Source organism: Peromyscus californicus, unplaced genomic scaffold (genome assembly GCF_007827085.1).
Source record: "Peromyscus californicus insignis strain IS unplaced genomic scaffold, ASM782708v3 Scaffold_11__1_contigs__length_118956290, whole genome shotgun sequence".
Lineage (NCBI taxonomy): Eukaryota > Metazoa > Chordata > Mammalia > Rodentia > Cricetidae > Peromyscus > Peromyscus californicus.
This window is the reverse complement of record NW_026294402.1, coordinates 17935233-17948339: the sequence shown is the minus strand read 5'-3', so window position 1 is coordinate 17948339 and position 13107 is coordinate 17935233. Positions and strand designations below refer to the sequence as shown.

At 44.2% G+C, this 13107-nt stretch overlaps 1 protein-coding gene across 2 annotated transcripts in view; it reads left to right on the top strand.

Annotated features, from left to right (window-relative positions):
* The window catches only part of LOC128120594 (zinc finger protein 25-like), a 97322-nt gene that overhangs the window by 38911 nt on the left and 45304 nt on the right, over positions 1–13107 (top strand). The window lies entirely within an intron of this gene.

Below are 13107 nucleotides of genomic sequence, written 5' to 3'. Positions count from 1 at the left end.
TACAGTTGATATTTTGTCTTCATTTTCTCAGCACTGGAGAAAAGAGCTTGTAAAGAATGTTATAAGTGCTCATGAGCATTTCACGTGAGAGCCAAGCTGAGAACATTTGTTGACTTCCTTCCATAGAGTCTGTGCTTCTTCCTTCCATAGACTCAGAACCCTTGTCAGAATGCTGTTGACTGAGTTCCCCCTTCAAACCTTGCAGGCATGGCAACACCACTGCAACATTCATGTTCAAGACCCACACAACTGAGCCACCAAAGAAGTCTCAGTGGTCTGTGTCGTTGTCTCCTTTCCTGTACTACTGCTAGAGAGTTGAGACCGTGGAAGTGGTTACGTGATCCCCTGAAATCACTGTTTCTCTGAGATCCGGGGAGATTTGGCCTGTGCCAAGTCCCTTTCCTCCAGAGCTAGGAGTTTAGCCTGTGTTCCCTCAAAGTGGCTGGTAAAGCTGAGATACTGAGAGCAAAGTAGATTTCCGTAAAGTAAGGAGGCCGCCAGGCCCAGGAAGGGCTCAGATCCTCCAGGCTGCAGAGTGCTCTATTCATTCTGCCCTGTTCACTCCTTGGGGCAAGTTGGATAATAGCTTGACTATTGGCAACAGCAGTAAGCAAACCTTGCATGAAGTTCCCTTCCGGGGAAAAACTCTGTGAGTTTTCACCCTCTTCTGCCCTGAACTCTTGGGATGAAGCCAGTGGAAACACATTGTGTGTAGAGCTCCCGCGTTTTTTCTGTGCTCTAGATGGACTCATGTGGTTGGATTAGCAGAGTTTAGGTCACCTGTCTTTCTCTCTTCGGGGTCATGTTAGTGCTTTGGAATTGTTTTCTAATTCTATAGTACACTGGCCCAATGTAGAGCTCATACTTGAGTGTGCCATGGTGGTCCAAGCTCATTTATATGATTGTTCTCTGAATTATACACAATGTAGAAGTCTGTCAATCCATGTGTGCTTTTCAGAAGAGCCTGAGATATGTACAGATATTTATTGTTTGTGTTTATGGATAGAGGAAAAAATAAGTTTCTACTATTTAGAGCTTTTAAAACATTTTCCATGCATGACCACTTTTCTTTTTTTTTTTTTCTTTTTTTTTTTTTTGTTTTTTCGAGACAGGGTTTCTCTGTGTAGCTTTGCGCCTTTCCTGGAACTCACTTGGTAGCCCAGGCTGGCCTCGAACTCACAGAGATCCGCCTGGCTCTGCCTCCCGAGTGCTGGGATTAAAGGCGTGCGCCACCACCGCCCGGCTCATCTGAGATATTTTTATATGACCCTAGATATATAGGCATATGAATGGCTCAAAGATTTACTGATGAGAAATCATAAATAAGTTATTTTAAAACAATTCTTTGAGCCGGGCGGTGGTGGCGCACGCCTTTAATCCCAGCACTCGGGAGGCAGAGCCAGGCGGATCTCTGTGAGTTCGAGGCCAGCCTGGACTACCAAGTGAGTTCCAGGAAAGGCGCAAAGCTACACAGAGAAACCCTGTCTCGAAAAACCAAAAAAAAAAAAAAAAATTCTTTGATATACATATGATTTTAATTAAAGATGAAAGCAAGGTGCATACTAAGACAGGAAAGGCTTGTGTTTCTAACAATACAATTCAAATATATACTAGCTTGATGCTTAAACAAAGAGTATGGAAAATGTTCAGTCTTTTCTATAATTAAGCCATCACATCTCTATGAGAGTGGAAAATGTATTTACAATAAAAACACAGTAGTTTGACACATGTGTGCACCAAGGCATTTCAGGCCATGTTCCCTGGAGTTGTGTGGTGCTATGGAATAACGTTGGGAAGGGAATGAATGCTTTCACAAGAGCTGCACCAAAGTCACCTGATGCAGCATGGGTAGGCACTGCCACAGACACCTTGGACTCAAACACATTTGATTCAGAATTGATTTTTGGCTATCCCATATTGTGAGAAACAGAAACCCACCTTTCGTAGGAACTCTTGAGGAGTGAGGGATAAGAAATATTAGGTAGAAAGACCCAGCAGATGAGAGGAAAGACAGAAACACAGGATAGCTTCAGGAGGACCTGGGTTAATGCCCAATGGCCCAGAACTTAATTTAAAAGGGCTTTTTATAACAATGCAAGGGGCAAGGCAAAAGACCTCCCATTTGCTAGATACAACCGAGTGTAGACCCTTCCAAACACCTGGTACCCAGGCCTGTGGTCCAGTCACCCTCTTATGCTGTCCTGCTGGGTAAAGCAAGCTCAGATTTCACTAGGAAACCTCTGTGGGCTCCCACAGCATATTCAGCAAACTTTCAGTATTGACAGATTTTCACAGCTTCCACATGGATTTACGTGATTCCGTGTGGATTCCACAGTTTAATACTAGTGCCTCTTCTGCTCCAGGCTCTCAGAGTCGAACTCATGGCCCTCCCCCTCTCTTCATGCACTGTACCACAGTAGTGTGCTACCAGCCCCAACACCTGCCTTTCCACTCTTGTTCATTCTTTACAGATTTAATGTCATTTTTATATGCCACGGGTATATATGTCTGTCTTTTGCTCGTAATAATACAAACCATGCATATACATGTATTCTTCTACGGATTTTTGTTTCTGTTGTAATTCCTTGGAAAAGTTTCTAATTATATTTCATAAGATTAACAACACATAGATGAGACTTTTGTGTTGATTTTTCTTTCTATCATAATACAGAATTCAAAACAGGCTACATTTTCATAAGACATAGATACACATAGACAGTGAATTCCCATTTTCTGTTCTAAGGCTGAGGACAGATTTGTCATTCTAGGTGTTGGTGTCATTTGAGGACGTAGCCGTGGACTTTACCTGGGAAGAGTGGCAGGGCCTGGATGCTGCCCAGAGGACCCTCTACAGGGACGTGATGCTGGAGAACTACAGCAGCCTGGTGTCCCTGGGTGAGTGGCTCCTGTCCTCCTCAGAGGTGCCGATTGTAGAATGGTTAATGCTAAGTTGATATTGTACAATTTAATTGACATGGCTGTTGTGCCCAGATCGTAACCCCCAGAGAGACCGCCAAGGACGAGCATACCAGAATGCAAAAGCAAGGTTTATCTGTTACAAGTCACGACAGGGAACTCATCTCAAGCACTCACTGGCCTCAGCACAGTGAGGCAGGGAGGAGTTGCTCTTTCTTGGGGAAGTTGGTTTTTATAGGCAAAACCCACAAAATTTCTTAGAGGGGAGGGGGTTAGTGTTGGTTATGGCGCGGCGCTGCCCCTCATGGCTGGTCGCCACCCGAAGCGGCCATACCGGCAGAGGAGCATGCTGATTAAAAGAATCACAGCCATGGTTACCTTTTTAGAGCTTTATTGGGGGGGGGGGGGGGGGGGGGGGGACCACAGAGAGAGAAAAACACAGAGAGAGAGAGAAGGGGGGGGAGGGAGAGAGGGGGACCGACGGGGGCAAGGAGCGCAAAGGAGAGGGGACAGAGGGCCCGCAAAGGGCCCACCCGCTTTTTAGGCTGGGAAGCTGGCGAAGGCTGATGACGTAATTAAGGACGTAAATAAGGACCAAATCCTTACATCCCAGACTTTCCCTTATTATTAAAAAAAAAAGCAGGTAGATAGGACTAGGGGTGTCGTTCCTCTCAAAAACTGCTTCCAGCTGACTTTTGGACGTTGGTTGGCTCTTGGGGGAATGGAGAAGGGGAGTCTTCCGAGGTAGACAGGCATTGTAGGATGCTGTCTGTCATCCATTTGCTCTGGAGACATGTATCCCTCTTGGCTGTGGCTGGGAACTTTTTGTTTGACAAGATGCTGGTGACATAGAAAAAAACTTAGAGAGATAAAAGAATCATTATTATTTTATGTTGACATTTATCTGAGGTAGATCCGGCCTGTCCCTATGGATTTTGAAACATGTTAAGCTTTATCAGAGACAGATTATTTTAAAGCACGTGTTTCCTTTACTGGTTCAGCATCTAGGAGACAGGTGATCAATTGTTAAAAGCATCTCAAAGTAATAGATGTTTACATTAAAGTCTTTTTGTAGCGCCCAGACGCTTTTGGGTCTGGGGGTGTAAATACCTTTTAGCTGTTACAGTTTCTTATTTGATGATCTCTGGACTCCAGTTCTGTGGTGGTCCTGTACCATGAGCTGAACAGTGAGTTAGAACAGGGAACTGGGAAGAGAAAAGCTTGTGTTACATGAGAAATTTTTTTTTTTTTTTTTGAATTAGGGACAAGGCAAAGATCAGGGCCCTGTCTGTATGCACGTGAGAAACACAGGCAGTGGATCTGGAGTGAAACAATGAGCTCTTATTTTAGGTGGAAATCTTTTTTCATTAAGTAACTCTGAAAGTGCAATTAAATCTTCCCAGAGGTGGTGAGGCTGTCCTCTGTACCTGACAATAAAGGAGAGGTGGCATCCCAAAACTCCCAGGACTGAGTCAGTGGCTCTGGTGTCCAGAAGGAAAGAAACGGATCACTTCCCTGCTGCGTTCTGGGTTCCCTGCCGCGTTCTGGGTTCCTTGCCATGTCTGTAGCCAAGCCCACCGCCAGCGGAAGTCAGACAGAAAAGGTTTCACGTGGAGACGCAAAAGTGGGGAAGGAGAAGGGTTTCAGAACTTTAGCAGAAAGCTTGGAGATAAAGTAACTCTTATTTGCCTGTTCTCTGCAGAAGTTCCCACGACTCTGTTATGCGGCCAGATTTACACTGTTATGAGGCCAGGTTTACCGGTGCCCGCGCCTGTCCACCAATATATCCGCCCTTTTGTCCCATGGCTGTAGCCGAGAGAAAAAATAAAAAAAATAAAATAACAAACCGGGATCAGACTACAATCTTGGGCGTTCCCAAAGAGTGGAGAGAGATCCATGAATCAGCTCAACTTCGCCATCCTCTTCGTCAAGGGATGTGAAGGGCTGCAGCTGCACTGCAGTTGGTCCACCCGGTAGACCAAGACAGCATTTACTTTCTCGTCAGAAACGAAAATGTGCCGTTGCTAGTACAGCTCGAGGACACCCCCGGGGTGTCCATCGCAAAGAATATAGCTCAGACTACACCCGCGAGAGCAGTGGACTTACTGTGGTGAAGAATCATGGCGGGTAGCGGTGTGGGGGTCCAGCGGAGGCAGCAAGGGACACGCATGCGCTCCAAGTCTCGCAGTCTCACTGGATGGGGGAAGAGGTGGCAAGCAGCAGCAGTCAGCAGGTCCTCGGTGTTCAGTGGTGTATCCGAGTCACGGCACCAATGTTGGTTACGGCACAGCGCTGCCCCTCGTGGCTGGTCGCTGCCCGTGGCAGCCATGCTGGCGGAGGAGCGTGCTGATTAAAAGAATCACAGCCATGGTTACCTTTTTAGAGCTTTATTGGGGGGGAGGAGATGAAGCTGAAAGTCCCCAAATGGGTGGACACAGTCGAGCTGGCCAAGCATAAAGAGCTTGCCCCCTATGATGAGAACTGGTTCTACACACGAGCTGCTTCCACAGCACGGCACCTGTACCTCTGAGGTGGTGCTGGGGTTGGCTCCATGACCAAGATCTACGGAGGCAGAGAAACGGTGTCAGGCCCAGCCACTTCAGCAAGAGTGTGGCCCGCCGCATCCTCCAAACCCTAGAGGGGCTGAAAATGGTGGAAAAGGACCAAGATGGGGGCCGAAGCTAACACCTCAGGGACAGAGAGAGAAAGACACAGAAAGAGAGAGACAAGGGGGGGGGGAGGGAGAGAGGGGGACCGACGGGGGAAGGAGCACAAAGGAGAGGGGACAGAGAGCCCACAGAGGGCCTACCCGCTTTTTAGGCTGGGAAGCCGGCAAAGGCTGATGACGTAATTAAGGACGTAAATAAGGACCAAATCCTTACAGTTAGTACGGGTCCATCCTTGATTGGTCCAGTCTTTCCCGGGCCTGGACTTTGTCTTATTTTACCTTATCTGTTTGCCCTGTCTGGAGTTTTACAACTCATCTCCGGGATCTGGTCATGTTATCTCTGGAGAGGGGCATCTCGTAGTTAATCAGTTACCTCCAGACATCCTGACTTTGTTCTTTTGAAAACACCTGTCTTTACCCTCTCCAGGAAGGGGGAACTGACTCATTTTTAAGATATCTCTTTCCTCAGCTCTTTTGGGTTTCTGGGGGAACTGTGTCTGGGTCTTTTATCTCCAGTGCTGAGATTAAAGGCATGTGCCAACATATTTCCATCTCATTTGGTTTTGAGACAGGATCTCTATAGCCCAAACTGGCCTGTGTTATGCCCAGATCGTGTCCCCAAAGCCACCACTGGAGACTTTAGGTACAGAATGCAAAAGCGAGGTGTATTCTAAGTTTACAAGCCTCAGCAGGGAGGCTGGTTCCAAATCTCTCACACACAGCAGGGAGGTTGGAAGGAGCGCTCCCCTTTCTTTGTGAGGCTAGTTCTTAAAGGCACAGACCATAGAATTCATTTCAACCCACCTCCCTTTTTTAGTCTTTTGGTCAAATATCCTGACTCTGTGTTTTTCAAAATCCCTGTAGCAGATACAGCAACCTGGGAAAAAAGGGTCTAAGTTCTTATCTACACTTAGGAATCCTGGTTTAAGCTTCTCTTTGTCTGTAGGGGATAGAGTGGGGGGGGGGGGTTTACTGAGGTTTCACAATGGCAATGATATACATTTATGAAGAACAGTTTAGCTTGGTAGTGCTCACAGTGTATAATGATCTGATTGGTGTTAACTGATGGTGTATCAGCTCTGGAATCACTTGTTTGTATTGGGAGCATTTACAATCTCTCTGGTGTTACTTTGAAGTATTCAGTTGGTGTCATCCATATGTGTACAATAGTATTGTAGAACTTATGTTATTCCTCCCTCCTAACATGCCCCGTTAATACTTACCTTCTCTTTTCCATCTCTCCATCCCCTGTACCTTTTCTCATAGTAGGACCTATTGTTTAACTGTTTGAAGCCAACTTTAGTGTGCAAGTATAATGAGAACATGGAAGACTTTTCATTCTGTCCCTGACATATTTCATCTTCATAGTGTAACTTTCCTGGAGAGACAGAGGAAAAATGTATTTGCTCCAAATATGGATGGAGTTTTATTGCCCAAAGAAAGATTTCATCAATGTTTGGTGAATATATGAGTTTATTGGGTTTATTTAGATAGTAAATGTGGTTCTCAGATATACAAAAAACAAAAGCAAAAAAACCCTCCAACCCTAGTTAATTTTTACTTACAGTTTTACCAGCCTACAGTTGGCAAAAGTGTCCCCAGATTGGCATCTGAGCAGAGACATTCAGGATAGTCTTGTAAGGGAATGTTCCCAATCCTGTGCCATCCATAGCCCTAGAGATCTGCTGCGTAGTTTTCATTACATTGCCGTGACTTTGTGCCAAGATCATCCTGTGTATTAAGATGGTGCCAATTATTTCAAGCCAGAATAATAGCCATGCTACAGCGTAACAGAATGCCCTATATGCCTGTCCCTATGACAGAATGTTCTGTTATTTTAAATTTATATGTGCCACATTTCTCTACTGACATTCCTTTGTTGAAGAATGCTTTTGTAACGAATACCCCCAAGTGCCTGCCTTGAGGGGATTTCTAACAGGGTCCAGAATAGAAGCTACAAGCAGCTGAGGATTCTTTTTTTTTTTTTTTTTTTTTTTTTCAAGACAGGGTTTCTCTGTGTAGCTTTGCGCCTTTCCTGGAACTCACTTGGTAGCCCAGGTTGGCCTCGAACTCACAGAGATCCGCCTGCCTCTGCCTCCCGAGTGCTGGGATTAAAGGCGTGCGCCACCACCGCCCGGCGCAGCTGAGGATTCTAATCTGAGGGATATACAAAGAATCTAAGCACACTGTGTAGATGAACAGTCTTATTAAATAAGAAACACAGGGCCAATTGCAGAGTTAAAAAGCCCAAGAGGTCAGAGCACTAGCTAAGAGCTAAAAACCTTACCCTGCTCTGCCGTTGCTCTCCTCCTCAGCCAGTGCACTACTTCCCGTGTATCTGTCTTTATAGAGACTTTCTGTTCTGCCTTCTCATTAGTTGTAAACCCAACCACATGACCTCCTTATCACTGTCCATCTATACGGACCTCCAGGTCTTCTATGGTTGGTACTGAGATTAAAGGCGTGTGTCTCCATGCTGGTGGTATCCTTGAACACACAGAGATCTGCCTGTCATGTGATCGGGATTAAGGGCGTATGCTACCACTGCCAGACTTCTGCTATGGCTTGCTATTAGCTCTGACCCCCAGGCAACTTTATTTATTAACATACGAATAAAATCGCATTCCAGTACAAATAAAATATCACCATAACACTGAGTTCTTTAGTCCATTCACTTTATTCTTCTAAGTCAATTCTATCTACACAGTTTCTTTTCTGTTCTCATACTTAGCTCCTCTCAGTCCCTCCTGCTCTCAGTCCCTTCTGCTGTTCTCTCATCTCTATCTAGTTCTTCCCATCTAGTCCTCATCTTTGTTCTTCTCAATCATTCCTCTCTAGTGCTCTCCAAAAACCAGTATATATACACATGCAGTAATTCTTTGGCAAAGCAATTCGAGGTTTGAAGTTTTCAGGGTCGCAGAGAGAGGTGATAAGGATCCACACATAAAGCAATAAATGTCAGCTTCCAATTACAACCCAAAAGGGGAGTGACTAAAGGGGAGTTCTCTGGTAGGGTCAACTAAAGGCTAAGATCAGTTAGGGAATCTAGGAATAGCCCCTGGCTGAGCAGGAGTTAAAACTTAATTTGCACAAGAAAGAAGCTTGGCGCCTATCATCTGCCTGGCCTTGAGGGCAATCTCCTTGGGTCAGTGGGAAGTAACCACCTTAACTCAGTAACTAGCAAGTGGCTAAAACATCATCCCAGGTATGTGAGCAGTAAATCTCTTAAATTAGGGTCTTGTGTAAATAACCCAGGGTGAACGTAAGGAGTTGAGGATTTAATTGTTAGTGGTTCTTTTCTCTTATCTGTAAGTGAGAGGAGCGAATGTTTATCTATGTGCAGTTTTGTCCTTGGAAAGAGGTATCTCTGCTGAAATACTTTTGTCTGGAGAATGGCCCTGGCTAGATACATGTTATGAAAAATCAACACAGCAGGAAACAGTTATCCAGTTACCCCAAATGTATAGGGAAAGTTGTGCCCAAGACTGAGATGCAGTCGTGAGATTACATGTACACATAACATGGAGATGCATGTTAAATGGGGAGAATCATAGCTGTTATTGCACAAGAAGTTTACAAGAGACAGCCAGTTCATTCAAAAGGCAGTAATTCCATAACGCCTTGCATGATGGTTTCCTCTAACAGAACCCTTAGTTCTGATAGGTTGATCTTCTGAACTCTAGTTGTCACTGCTGTATACTCCATGGACTTTTGCTACCAGCGGCTCTCAATACTTTTGTGCAGATTTCCCTGCAAACATGATGTCACTTTCTTGGTATACGGCCAACAGTGGGACAGTGTTGATGTCATTCTGGGTCGAGTTTTTAGGACCACCATTCTGTATTTTCACGTGGCTGCACTAATATATATTGCTACCATCTGTTTGTGTAAGTTTCTAACATTTTTTTATTTTGTATCATAAAAATAACGTTCTCTCTATAGTTCAGCGATAGGTCATTTTGGGAAAATCTCTTTCGTTTTTTTACTTGTAAACATATTTATATGCCATGTTTGGGAAATATCAATTGAGGTATTTGCTCAGATTTAATGAGCTCTTTCCTTTTCTGTGTTTAGTGAGTAAGATCCGTATATATTCTAGAAATTAACTGCTTGCTGAGTAAATACTTCGCCAGTATTTTCTCATTCTAGGCATGCACTAGTCATGACATTTAGTCTGATGTAATCTCATCTGGTGATTTTGCTTCTGTAGGCTGGATTGGCATATATTAAAAGACTCCACAAGCATCATTGTCCTGAGTTTTAGTTTCAGGTCTTAAATTTAATTCTATGATCCACTTTTAGTTGATTTCTGTCTATGGTATAAAAGGGTCTGGTCCCTTTCCATAGCATGTAAATACCCAGGTTTCATAGAATGATTTATTCAAGAGAACTTACTTTCTGACCGTAAGTTCTGAAGCCTTTGTTGAGAATCTGGTGACAACATGGGCTTGTCACCTTCTCAGCCCACTGACGCCATGGGGGAGGGAACTCGAAAGGAGGAAAGATGTGTTTTAGCTCCAGGAGGTCAGAGGTTTCTTTGGCATTCTTTTTTGGCCTTTTCACTTGGATCCTCTGTGGAGGAAGAGCCTTATAGCTGGGAACACACTGCAGAGCAGGACTTCTCAGCTCATTTCAGTAGGAGCAGAGATAGAGGCTGATACTTCAGTACCCATGCGAAGTATGTTCCAGTCAGCTCGTTTCCTTCTCTTGAGCGTTTCCTGCTAATTGCATGGCAGACCCGTGACCAGCACCTCCCCACCTGGTCTCTGAAGTCCATTTTTGATCCATACTAAGTATGCTTGGATTTTGCTTTGATCTTTAACTGTGTACAGAGTGTTGGATGCTTGTTCATTTCTATACGGAAGTACTGTGTCTCTGGTATGAGTCACACATGGTCATATTGTAATAGTTATGTCCTCATCTGCTCCATTTTCTATTCTGTAGAGATTATTTACATCTTTATTTGTTGGGGATATTAGATCTGTCATTCGCATCTAATTTGTGTCCATGTCTAGATTTGAAACCATTATAATAGCCAGTATGTAAAGTGACAGGTGAGAACCCAGCTGTTCCTGTAACATAGGTGTTCATTTAGGAGCAACTTTAGACTTCCTTCTTTGTGGTTTTAGGATTCTCTTTGTCTCGGAATTTTGCTAGTTTGGATGTAATGTGAGACAAAATGATTTGTTGGTCAAAATATATTAGGGTCCATTGGATACGCCTATCTATGTTTTTATTTTTATACCCATTCTCTTTTCTTCTGGAACACAAATAATGCAAATGTTTGTTTTCTTAAAAGGATCATGTTGCCAGGCAGTTGTAGTGCACACCTTTAATCCCAGCACTTGGGAGGCAGAGGTAGGCAGATCTCTGTGAGTTTGAGGCCAGCCTGGTCTACAAAGCAAGTTCCAGGAAAGGCGCAAAGCTATGCAGAGAAATCCTGTCTCGAAAAAGCAAAAAAAGAAAGCGGGGGTGGGGGGGTGGGGGGGGGTGTACCTTTTTTTTGGTTTTTTGAGACAGGGTTTCTCTGTGTAGCTTTGCGCCTTTCCTGGAACTCACTCTGTAGACCAGGTTGGCCTCGAACTCACAGAGATCCACCTGCCTCTGCCTCCCATCCCATGTAGCTAGAGTTTTCCTGCCTGGCCCACAGTCAGGACAAATCTCTCTCACCTGCCAGTCCCACAGCCGCCAGACCCGACCAAGTAAACACAGAGACTTATATTGCTTACAAACTGTATGGCCATGGCAGGCTTCTTGCTAACTGTTCTTACAGCTTAAATTAATCCATTTCCATTAATCTATACCTTGCCACATGGCTCGTGGCTTACCGGCATTTTCACATGCTGTTTGTCATCATGGCGGCTGGCAGTGTCTCTCTGACTCAGCCTTCCACTTCCCAGCTTTATTCTCCTCCTTGTCCCGCCTGTACTTCCTGCCTGGCCACGGACCAATCAGTGATTTATTTATTGACCAATCAGCAACACACTTAACATACAGATCATCCCACAGCACTTCCCCTTTTCTTTTTTCTTTTTTTCCAAAAAGGAAGGTTTTAACCTTAACAAAGTAAAATTACATATAATTTGGGAATTTGGGCCTAGCTTCTCTTACTACTTCCTGCTGGAGGGGGGCGCTGTATCTTATGGGGACACAAAGAAAATTTTAGGATTATGGAGTAGTCCATGAGGCTGTATTGTCTGAGCCAGTTGCCTTCAAACCATTCTGGATGTTGGATCATCTGGGCCATGGTGTCATCGGAGATCTTTCAGGGGGTCTTGGCTAGTCAAACCTGATGTATCTTAATCTGGAACAAATCCATAGCCTCTGGCTTTCTGTGGAAACAAAAGCAGAGTCTCCTTTCCAAAGCAACACATCCTTACATCCAAATTTTGAAGTCAAGGTATCTTTAAAATATACATATTGGTTTAACTCAAAATCTTTTACGATCAAATGTTTTTCTGCAATTAAAAATCCCAAAGACAACACAATCCAGATTCTCTGTGTAATATTCATCTTTACATGGCTTATTTTTTCTATTAATTTTACTGTCTCTTTAAAGACTTTTTCTTTTTAAACTATGTATTTGTTTATATAACTGTATATATCACCTTTTTTGTCTTTTTCAAGCCTACCTATATTTTACACACATTGTAAACTATTACATCTGAAACTGTCTTATTGTGAATCTATTGTTTTAAACTGCAGCAGCTGTGGCTGCTGGCTCTGCCCACCTCAGCTTCCCAACATGGCAGTGGTGGTACGTTTACCACCAGCTCTGGGAGCTATCGTGGGTCTATGCTTTTAGCCAAGCAGCGTGTAGCCCAAAAACCTCTTTTTTTGTCTTGTACTAGCAAAGGCTAAATCCACCATGCAGCTTAATGTGCCACTTGCAGAGGCCTCATTCCCGCCATACTGCAGGCCGAGTGCACACGCTAGGAACCCGCCAGTAGCTCAAACCGGCAGCTGCCGCTCATTTGAGAGAGACAACTAGGAACTGTTTTTAGCTCCGTTTTAGAATGTTTTTTCTCAGTTTTTAGGTGGAAACTCTTGCCACCACATTGGACGCCATTCACATTTCAGTACAAGTAAAATACCACCACAATCCCAAGTGCTGCTTTTTCCTTTTTTTTCATCAGTTGAGCTCTTCTCTCCCAAGTCTTCTGGGTGGTTCTTTTTTTAATGACTACATTATCTTTGTTTAACTTACCATAAATAGCAGACTATCCAGTTTCCTTGAGTTTTCTTCTTCATTGTTTGCTTGAAGTTTCCTTTGTTCCTTGGTGTTTGTTTGTTTGGTTTTTGGTGTGTGTATGTGTATGAATCTATGGAGCATGGTCATATAGGTATGTGGGTGTCCATGGAAGCCAGAGAAGGATGTCAGGCATTCTTCTCTGCTGCTCTCTGCCTTGTTCACCTGAGACAGTACCCTGCACTGAACCTGGAGCTCAGCTGGTAGCTAGCCATTCCCAGAAATACCCGTGTCCACCCTCTAAAGCCCTGGGTTTAAGGTGTGTGTGCAGCTC